The 11,154-nt window shown below is 31.6% G+C and overlaps 1 long non-coding RNA gene across 3 annotated transcripts in view; it reads left to right on the plus strand.

Moving 5' to 3' along the window:
* Window positions 1-6,266: 6,266 nt before the first annotated feature.
* The window catches only part of LOC141375664 (uncharacterized), a 47,918-nt gene continuing 43,030 nt past the window's right edge, over window positions 6,267-11,154 (plus strand). For all 3 annotated transcript variants that reach the window (XR_015498227.1, XR_015498228.1, XR_015498226.1), the window contains exon 1: window positions 6,267-6,391. This is a non-coding gene — a long non-coding RNA (uncharacterized LOC141375664). The remainder of the gene's footprint in view (window positions 6,392-11,154) is intronic.

An 11,154-nucleotide genomic window follows, 5' to 3' on the forward strand; every position in this document is an offset into this window, starting at 1 on the left:
AGATAGATAGATAGATAGATAGATAGATAGATAGATAGATAGATAGATAGATAGATAGATAGATAGATAGATAGATAGATAGATAGATAGATAGATAGATAATGGATCTATATATATATATATATATATATATATATATATATATATATATATATATATATATATATATATATATATATATATATTATAATAAACCACTGGTTTCAAGCATTTCTGAAACAAGTGGAGGGTCAATTAATGATGACAGAATTTTTATTTTTGAGTAAACTGTGTGTGTGTGTGTGTGTGTGTGTGTGTGTGTGTGTGTGTGTGTGTGTGTGTGTGTGTGTGTGTGTGTGTGTGTGTGTGTGTGTGTGTGTGTGTGTGTGTGTGTCTGTGTTGTGTCTAAATTCAATTAAGTAAACAAAGATGATATACTTTTATGAACTTTGTACAGACTTTAATGTTTAAAATAACCTGTGGGACAAAATGCTAATATCTGTTGTTATTTAGCATTTCTAAAATGTATAATAGAATAATTGATTATACATTTTATGTTTTAAAATATTACAAGCATGCTGACACATGGCTAAAATTGGTTGGTTTTGATAGTGGTGAACAATAAAAATTAAAATATAAGTATAAAAATAAAGTATCAAATTAAATTAAATTTATTAATTAATTAGAAATTATTATTGTTTTAAAAAAGACTTTTGTATACACTATTGTAATACAGCAAATTGCATTTTAGAGGATGTTTTTTAATAGTTTTAATAAAAGTAAAATGATTAAATCATTTATTGCCCAGGATAAGCAAGCAGCCATAAACACACATGCACATTTGTATATACTGCATTTTTATTTTGATTGATTAAAAAAATGTATTTGCTTTTGAAAAGTGGATTTCTTTTTATTTATTTGACCCATATAGTAAATTTACGTCAAATAGACATGTCAAAAATCTATGCAAATCCATTCCCTTTATTCATGTTTTATATCCAGGTTCTCTAAAGACCCGGAACCTAAGTAATGTTTCATTAATGACATTTGAAGCACGTACTGTAATCAAGTAAAAAAAAATCTTTATAATCACTTTTCATATGATCAGGGAGAGTCTACATATTTTATTTTTTAGTCATTTTTGAGATATTAAAAGAGCCTCGGGTCTTTCAGGCATCATAATCAGACAGTAATAAGCAAAATTAGACTACGATAATCACTATGATGGTTTTAAAATCTTATCAACCATAATCAAAGCATGAAAACATACAAAAGTTAAAAAATAATAATTATAAAAAAAATAATGCAATACTTGTAACACACATTATTAAACTTTTCTCCACACATGCTAGAATAACAAAATTTAAAGTATTAACTGGTTTTTATATCAACACTTTGCTTTAGTATATGTCCTTTCTTTTATATGACACTAGATAAATTATTTTGGCAAAAAGTTATTGTTGAACACAATTCTGGCTGGAGAGAATTTTTCTCCTCAGTTTTTTTTTATGTGAGGATATAAAATGAGACAAATCTGCTGATATTTTTAGTTTTTTTATTTAAAGTCAAGTTAACAGTTTATACAATTTTAATGCTTTGCTATTATAAGCAAAGATCATCAAGAAATCAATCAATCAAGCAAAAAAAAAAGTATTTTATTCCAGTTGCATTCCTGGATAAAATAAACAACACTTATTTACAATGTGCTATTAATTCAACTATTTCATTTGCTGATATTTCTGAAAGTGTTCAATTTGTCTAATTTGAACTAATCTATATAGTAATGTATTGCAATCAGGGATATCACAAACATTAGATCCTGTTGATATGTCTTCACTGTCAAACTGCAAAATTATTTTAAAATCCAGGAAAAAAAAAACAGAGGAAAGTTCTTCAAATAACTTCAAATAATTACTTATGCTTTTATTTTATTTTTACATGCAGTGACTATCTTCTTCCACATCTTATATGGAATGTAAAGTTTCATGAAAACCCATTTGTTTTAATCCTGAAATTAAATCTCCCCAACTCGTTTCCCCTATAAGCTAAATGCAGGTTCACCCTTAATCTTTTATTTTATTGTATACTTTTTTTTTTTTTTTTTACCATTTTCTATTTATCTTTCCACATTCCAGCCTGGCTTTTCAAGCACTTTAAGTGACAGCAGGCGGTTCCTGTCATACATTAAATGAAGAAACCTTAATGGAGCGCCGTTACTTACGCAGGCAGTAAACATAATAAAATCAAAACCGTACAGACACTAAATCGTGAGAGCTCTCTATTTGAGCCATTGATCTGACCCTGTCCCCTCTTATCATAAAGCATGTCTATAGTGTCTCCGTCAACAGCTTCCTCCTAATGTGAGATCTCTCTGATTACTGTATCCACTCCCTCCCAGCCTTTAATGCACACAGCACTTTCAGAAAGCATTTGTTTCTCTCAAGATCAAAATAACACCGGCCCATCCGTAGGGAAACAGGCATTATGGTTCCTGTTTTTAAAGGGACTCTCCAGGGACCGACATTGATTCATTAATGAATGGAAGTGGGCAGACAAAATGGATCTCTTCCCCAGCGCGGATATGTTTGCACGCTTCCCCTTTAACATGGTCCCTCGTAGCATTGCGTTGCATGTGATTACACAGCGGGAAGAGCGAGATGTTTGCATCTTCATAAAATATTCAACGCCAGGGTCTGGGAGGGTTGCCGGCGTGGATCAAGCCACACGGAGAGGAGGGTTAAGTTAAAGATATGGCAAGCCGTTTCGACTTTTATTCATTTGCTGGATATGAATTCTTGATATCAACAACTCAGTTTTTACTGAATAAAATTATCAATCTTGCTAACAGGAATTGCATTTTCAGTAGTAACAATGGCAATCGGGATTTATATTTACACTAAAAAAGCTCATTTCTAATTTCAATAGTGACGTCACCACACAGAAATTTATGTGTGGGAATTTTATGTGCTGCATGAGAAAATATTAATTGTTATTAATCACATCCAAAATTGATTTGACATAATATTCATTCATTCTTTTCTTTTTTTTTTTCAGCTTAAAAGGGTCACACACTGGATACGTTGCTCGAGGATGTGCTGCACCATGCAGTGCCATGCATTTTAGAATTCTAAACATAGATTTCTATCAGGGTACAAACAACGGCGCAGCAAGTCGCTGTCTGCCGACGGCTGTGCCCTGCTACAACTTAGGACACTGTTCTTATTTCTGCCGTGCCACAGAGTGCCTTCTGAATTGTGTCATTTTAAATAACAGTCGAATGTGCGCATCTGGTGTGCGATAATTCCAACTGTCATGCGCGCACCGTGTTGCGGCGCTTAGTGGCGCATTTGGTGTTTGACTCCTTTTAGTCCCTTTATTTATCAGGGGTTGCCAAAGCGAAATGAACCAACAAGTCATCCAGTATATATTTTACACAGTGGATGACCTTTCAGCTGAAACCCGGTAGTGGGAAACACCCATACACTCACATTTACACACACCAACTTAGTTTATTTAGTTCACCTATAGCGCATGTCTTTGGACTGTGGGGGAAACCAGAGCACCCGGAGGAAACATGCAAACTCCACACAGAAATACCAACTGATCTATGTCATACACACACATAAAACAAAACTATACAATGTTGTTACATGGATGACTACATTTATATAGAATTTGCATTGTATACATAATTTGTGGCTGCACGGTGGCGCAGTGGGTAGCATGTTCGCCCCACAGCAAGAAGGTCGCTGGTTCGAGCCTCGGTTGGATCAGTTGCTGTTTCTGTGTAGTATTCTGCGTTTCCGTAGTGTATATGTGTGAATGAGTGTGTATGGATGTTTCTCAGTAATGGGTTGCAACTGGAAGGGCATCTGCTGCATAAGACATATGCTGGGTAAGTTGGTGCTTCATTCTGCTGTGCTGTTTCTTGGTCCCTTAGTAAAGGGACTAAGTAAAGAAAATGAATGAATATACATATAATTTGTACTGTATAATATATAAACCTTTTCTCAAATATATGCACACACATTATATTGATATATATTATGTCAAGACACATTTATTTTGTTCAGGTTCTGTCAAATGATAATATAAATTTTGTAAATTGGAAAAAAAAAAATAGTATGTAAGGGACTGTCTATATAATGCTACAATCAATCTCCATATAATAATCACAACAATCCTGCATTTTGACTGGTTATGCAACCTGCATACCTGTAGGTCTGATCACACATGTAGCACAGCACTATCAAGTTGAGGGCACTTTAAACTATATGTTGTCAAACATATATATATATATATATATATATATATATATATATATATATATATATATATATATATATATATATATATATATATATATATATATATATATATATATATATATATACACACACAATTATTTAATATACATTTAATTTAGACTAAATGATTTAATTCCTGAAAGATTTTTTTTTTTTGGGGTGATGATATCATTCGATATAAAATCGATATAAAAAATACCAGCATTACTAGGCTAGTACATACAGTTACAGTTGAAAAAAAAATCATTGCTCTTTAAAACATAATATGGGAAATATTTAAAAAAATACAGGAGAGCTAATAATTTTGCCCTCAACTGTATTACTAATCCCATAGAATTCATATTCTGTAAATGAATAAACGTCAAAACGGCTTGCCATATCAAAAATAAAGTGCAGGATGTTGCCTCGTTTCTTTCATGTGACCGAATTACTATAGTAAAACTGGTAAACATGCATTTAGCCGATTACAGTATATTTGCGAGGCTGCTACTGTTCGCAATGTGTGCACATAACACATTCAGTGGATTATCACGCTTCAGAGAGCTCGAGTCTAACGAGTGAAACGTGTAAACCTATAGCTCAAATCATAAACCATAGCGGTTATCCATATTTGCTTATTCATTCAGTGGAAATAGACGTCGTCGTTAATTAATTTAAATAGTTGCCTTTTAACACATCTTAATGTGTCTTTATTGAGTTGTTAATTATGATGAATATTAAAATGTGATTCGTAATCAAATTAATTGCAAGTTTCTAGTGGATGACCGTAATTAAAAGGAATCAGACTGCATCACTTGACAGACAAACAGATGAGGCCTTATGTGACACTGCAGCAATTTAGGAGTTGTTTGTCCAGTTTATTTTTCTGGATAGATATTATGAAAACGGTGAATCAAATTGAGACATAAATATATACATTTTTTTCATTTTTTTTATTATTATTTTTTTAAGAATGATTCTGTTCATCAAGGCAGCATTAAAAAAAATATTTATTAAACTTTTAAATAATTGCTTTCTTTTTGTATGTAGCCTCAAATGAAATGATTACTCCAGTCATTATTGCCATTATTACTTTTATTACCATTAATACTACTATAGCCTACTACTACTACTACTAATAATAATAATAATAATAATACTGTATTTTAGAATGATTTCTAAAGGATCATGTGAGTCTAAAGACTGGAATAATAAAGCTGAAAATTCATCTTTTAAAATCACCGGAATAAATTATGACATTAAATTATAAACTACTTTTATAGTGCAATAACATTTCACAATTTTACAATTTGTACTGTATTTTTGATTAAATAAAAGCAGCCATGGTGAGCAGGATAATATTGACCAGTAGACAATATATATATATATATATATATATATATATATATATATATATATATATATATATATATATATATATATATATACGCCTCCCACCAGTGCCGATATACAGCCATATCGCACTGCTACTCGTGTGATATTGCTCATATATATATATATGAAGAGTTCAGATCCACTAACCTCCAAGTGACATCTGTAATTTTCTTCTAAAATTAGATTTTTTTTTTTTTCTCAGAGTCCTGTTTGTGTTCAGTTATATAGTTATTTCACTTTAAAGGTAATGCAAAGAACATATTATCAAAGGACATAAAAGTGGATTTTGGTTTTTGGATTTGAACTATAGACTTAGATTAATAAAAAATCATAATCATTTTTACGTTAATAACAAGTATAATTTATATGCATTTTTATAAAGTAAAAATGATAGGAGTTTCATTTTATACACTGGAATCTCACAAGGAATAAAGCCCATGACATCCATCTTCTGCTGTAATATGACTCTTTAATCTAAAACCCAACTCCACAGCTCTTGTTTTATTCCCTTAAATTTAGTGGTATTGTGGGTGGAATTAATTACGTGTGGGTGTGTTAAAAAGCGTCCAAGCTCTATATGAAAATGACCTTTGTTCCATATTTTGTCTCCTGTTGTATTTGTTTTGAAGACGTGCCAGTAGATGTCACTGTTCCAATAACAGCAAAATGTGCTGTCTTGTTCAGTGCGTGGACCTTTTGTGCTGAAGGATAAACTAAACTGAAACTCTGAGGTAAATATTGAGCGTTTGAAGTGAGTAATCTTTAAATCTGTTAACTAAATCATAAAAACCGACTTATAAGGCTGTCTCATCCTGTCTGTTACATCATGAAGGCCAATTTCACATTATCATGACAATCTCTAAATGAAGCACTTGACAGCTAGCCTTGCTATCACTGCATATTCTTACCTTTGACAGTGACGTGGGGGAGATTTGATGGAGGGACGGAGCGAGAGGGAGAGAAAGAAAGAAAGGCAGAGGAGCTTGTCAGAGTTATAATACTGCTGCCTTGGTATCTTCTAAATTGACTGGGTGACAAACATGTCTGTCAGAGCTGTGCCAATATAGTTTAGGGCCTCTCGTGATGGGGCACACACCCAATGACAGAAACAGGTCATTTCCACCGGCTGGCCACATAAATCCACAGTCTGGCCCCTGTCCGACTGCTGAGACTGCAGAACACACACTCACGCTGAGCTACACACGTGCACACACATACTCACACACAGAGGAAAGGACAACTGTAAAGCATCAGTCAGAATACACTCACTTGGATTTGAAGATTAAGATAGGAAGTGGTGAGAGGGTCAATGGCATGATGCTGGATCTGTTAAATCATTAAATGCAGCTGATACTTGATATGACTTGAAAATATTTTATAAAAAATGTTGTGATGCATGTTTTTATTTCTGGAAAAAACAAACTATACAGTATTATATATATATATATATATATATATATATATATATATATATATATATATATATATATATATATATATATATATATATATATATATATATATACATACAGTTGAAGTCAGAATTACTAGCCACCTAAATGATTTGCCCCCTGCTTATTTTTTCCCCAATTTCTGTTTAACAGAGAGAAGTTTTTTTTAACACATTTCTAAATATAATAGTTTTAAAAACTATTTTAAATTAATTTTATCTTTGCCATGATGACAATAATATTTTACTAGATATTTTTCAAGATGCTTCTATACAGCTTTAAGTGACATTTAAAGGCTTAACTAGGTTAAGTAGGTTAACTAGGCAGCTTAGGGTAATTTGGCAAGTTATTGTATAACGATGGTTTGTTCTGTAGATTATTGTAAACAAATATAGCTTTAAGAGGCTAATAATTTTGTCCTTAAAATGGCTTTTAAAAAATTATAAACTGCTTTTAATCAAGCCGAGATAAAACAAATAAGTCTTTCTCCAGAAGAAAAAAATTATTATTAGACATTGTGTGAAAATTTCCTTGCTCTGTTAAACATCATTTAGGAAATATAAAAAAATAAATAAATATATAAAATCAAAGGGGGGGCTAATAATTATGACCTCAACTGTGTGTGTGTGTGTGTGTGTGTGTGTGTGTGTGTGTGTGTGTGTGTGTGTGTGTGTGTGTGTGTGTGTGTGTGTGTGTGCGCGTGCGCGTGTGTGTGTGTGTGTGTGTGTGTGTGTTAGTGTGTGTGTGTGTGTATATATATATATATATATATATATATATATATATATATATATATATATATATATATATATATATATATATACACATACACACACACACACACACACACACACACACAAAACAGCAAAAAATTAGAGAAAAGGCGACAAACATTAGACAGATATGCAATTAGACAAATAAGCTCTGGATGATAAATTGTACAGATTTTCTATTGATATACAGTTTATAAGGTGCTGTGTACAAATGCGTATGAGAAATATTTAAACACATACGCATTTACATACACATACAGTATGTATACATACACATTCATAGACACACACAAACAAACACAGTTAAGGGAAAAATGAATGGCCCTCCTGTGCAATATTTGTTCTTTTTTAAATATTGGTCAAATAATATTAATGGAATAAGGACATATTTCCTATATTTAATATTCCTAATGTTTACTATGTTGTTGTTTTTTTTCTTCAGGAGAAACACTTATTTGCTTTATTTTGGCTAGAATAAAAGTAGTTAAAAAGTAAAAAAAAAAAAAAAAAAGTAAGTAAGGCCAAAATTATTAGACCCTTTCAGCATTTTCTCTTCAATAGGCTACAGAACAAACCATTGCTATATGATGACTTGCCTAATTACCCTAGCTTGAATAATAATAATGACCTAGTTAAGTCTTTAAATTGCACTTTAATTTGAAAACTTGTATCTTGAAAAACATCTAGTTAAATATTATGTAGTCATCATGGCAAAGATAAAAGAAATCAGTTATCAGAAATCAGTTAGTGATTAAAACTATTATGTTTACTTATGTGTTAAGTAAACAGAAATTAGGAAAATAATATAAAAGAATTCAAATGTAATCGGAGGGAGCTAATAACTCTGACTTTAACTGTAGGTGGGTGATAAAAATGATAAATATTGGAAAATAATGATAAATATTGGAAATTATATTAAATAACAAAGCTTTTTAAAATACCAAAGTAATATTAATATAAACAATACTACTACTATTACTACTACTAATAATAATAATATTTTTTTTTCTAAATCATATACAGTTGAAGTTAGAATTATTAGCCCCCCTGTTTGTTTTTTTCCTTAATTTCTGTTTAACGGTGAAAAGATATTCTCAACACATTTCTAAACATAATAGTTTTTTTTAACTCATTTCTAATAACTGATTTATTTTATCTTTGATGACAGCAATTAATATTTGAATAGATATTTTTCAAGACACTTCTATACAACTTAAAGTGACATTTAAAGGTTTAACTAGGGTAATTTAATTAGGCAGTTTAGGGTAATTAGGCAAGTTATTGTATAACGATGGTTTCTTCAGTAGACTATCGAAAAAATATAGCTTAAAGGGGCTAATAATTTTGACCCTAAAATGGTCTTTAAAAAATTAAAAATTGCTTTTATTCTCGCTGAAATAAAAAAATAAGACTTTCTCCAGAAGAAAAAATATTATCGGACATACTGTGAAAATTTACTTGCTCTGTTAAACATCATTGGGGAAATATTTAAAAAGGTAAAAAAAAAAAATTAAACTAAATTATTAAATATATACTTTATGAGATAAAGATAAAAACAATTCTAAACTTTTTTTTTAAATAAAGAATAAGGATGTGTGCAGTTATTTTTTTTCTGAAAATCCTATATTTCCCCTTTTCAATCGATTTTTAAAGCATTTTCTCAGTCTTAGACACTTGTTTGTCATTGACCTTAATCTACATGCAGTTACAGTCTTTTAGGGGTGTCATAAAATGCACATACTTTCATTTTAAACAGTATCTATTTTACATAAACTACCGGTCAAAAGTTTGTTGTCAGTTTTTTTCAGGTTTTTTTTTTTTAAAAAAAACGATTCTGTTCATCAAGGTGGCATTTATTTAATGTAAAAAAAAAAAAATCAAATAACTGCTTTCTTATTGTATGTAGTTTCAAATGAAATTATTACTCCAGTCATTATTGCTTTACTCCAACATTATTAACAATAATATAAATAATAATAATAATAATAATTCAAATTTGAGATTTCATAAAGATCATGTGACTCTGAAGACTGGAGTAATGAAGCTAAAAATTCATTATTAATAAATAAATAAAATTATTATTAAAATATTATAAATTAAATTTAATAAATTATTAATTAAATTATAAACTACTTTTGAACTGGAATTTATAGTGCAATAACATTCAAATTTTTACAATTTGTACTTTATTTTTGATGTAATAAATGCCTTGGTGAGCGGGATAAGCTTATTTTAAAATATTTAAAAATGCTACTGACCCCAAACTTTTGATAAGTAGTGTATATATGCATTTAAATACACTGTCAGTGTTGGTTTACTCTCATCAAACAGCATCATAATGCTAGAAGACTTTTTAAATTTGAAATGGAAGGTCATAAAGACACTATTTTCCCTCATATAAAGGTGACCAAGTAAACCTGAATTTGAAGAGTTAAACCAGACTCTTTTATTCAACTCAAATAATGCGTGACTGAAAAAAAATGAATACAGATCGTCCTTCTCTAAAACACACACACAAATGCCACTGCCTTTCTCTGAAATGCTAATACCTCTCCAGGTCTCATCCCCCTTCTACAGTAACATGCATTGACAGTCTGCATAGCCCCTTTTCTCTGGAAGGCAGAAAAAAAAGCCCAGTGCAGTGCCTGTTTAGAAAGGAAACGTATTAATGTTTCAGTATGTACGGGCCATGATCAAATATGCGCTTAAAAGATGCCTGAGCCAAGAGCTGGTGTTGAATGTTAAAACCCCATACATCTTCAAGGTTATCAAGGGGGACGGAGACCCTTTTCCTCGTATCCGCTTTTGCCTGATTCCTTTGAACGCATGCATTAAGTCGGCGGTGAGGTTTTGCGCTTGAAGGTGACTTTTAAAAGGCAAAGCCAAGTTGCTGTCTGCGCCTGCTGTCTCGCACACTTTTTTTAATGGTCGTTTATGGGGTCGGGTTGCTGTTATGGGGTTTAAGGGTGGGTCAGCTCCAGGCGGTTGCACGTACACTACTGTAACTGTGAGGCTTTGGTCCACAATAGCTGTCACCGGAGCGGGGGTCATTTTCTCAGCTTGTGCTGCGATATTAAAATTAGGTCATCATCTTTGCGGCACGGGCCACTTTCCCTCTGCCATAGATCACCACGGGCCCACTCTCGGCTCCTCATTACACCATATTTGGTCAATAAGCCATTAACATGCCGCAGAGGATGTTAATAAGCATTCTGCATGAGATGAGAGCAAAAAATGTGCTTGTGTCAGTGTGTGTATGTATGTGTGTGT

This window comes from Danio rerio, chromosome 8, assembly GCF_052040795.2.
Source record: "Danio rerio strain M-AB ecotype USA chromosome 8, GRCz13ab, whole genome shotgun sequence".
NCBI lineage: Eukaryota > Metazoa > Chordata > Actinopteri > Cypriniformes > Danionidae > Danio > Danio rerio.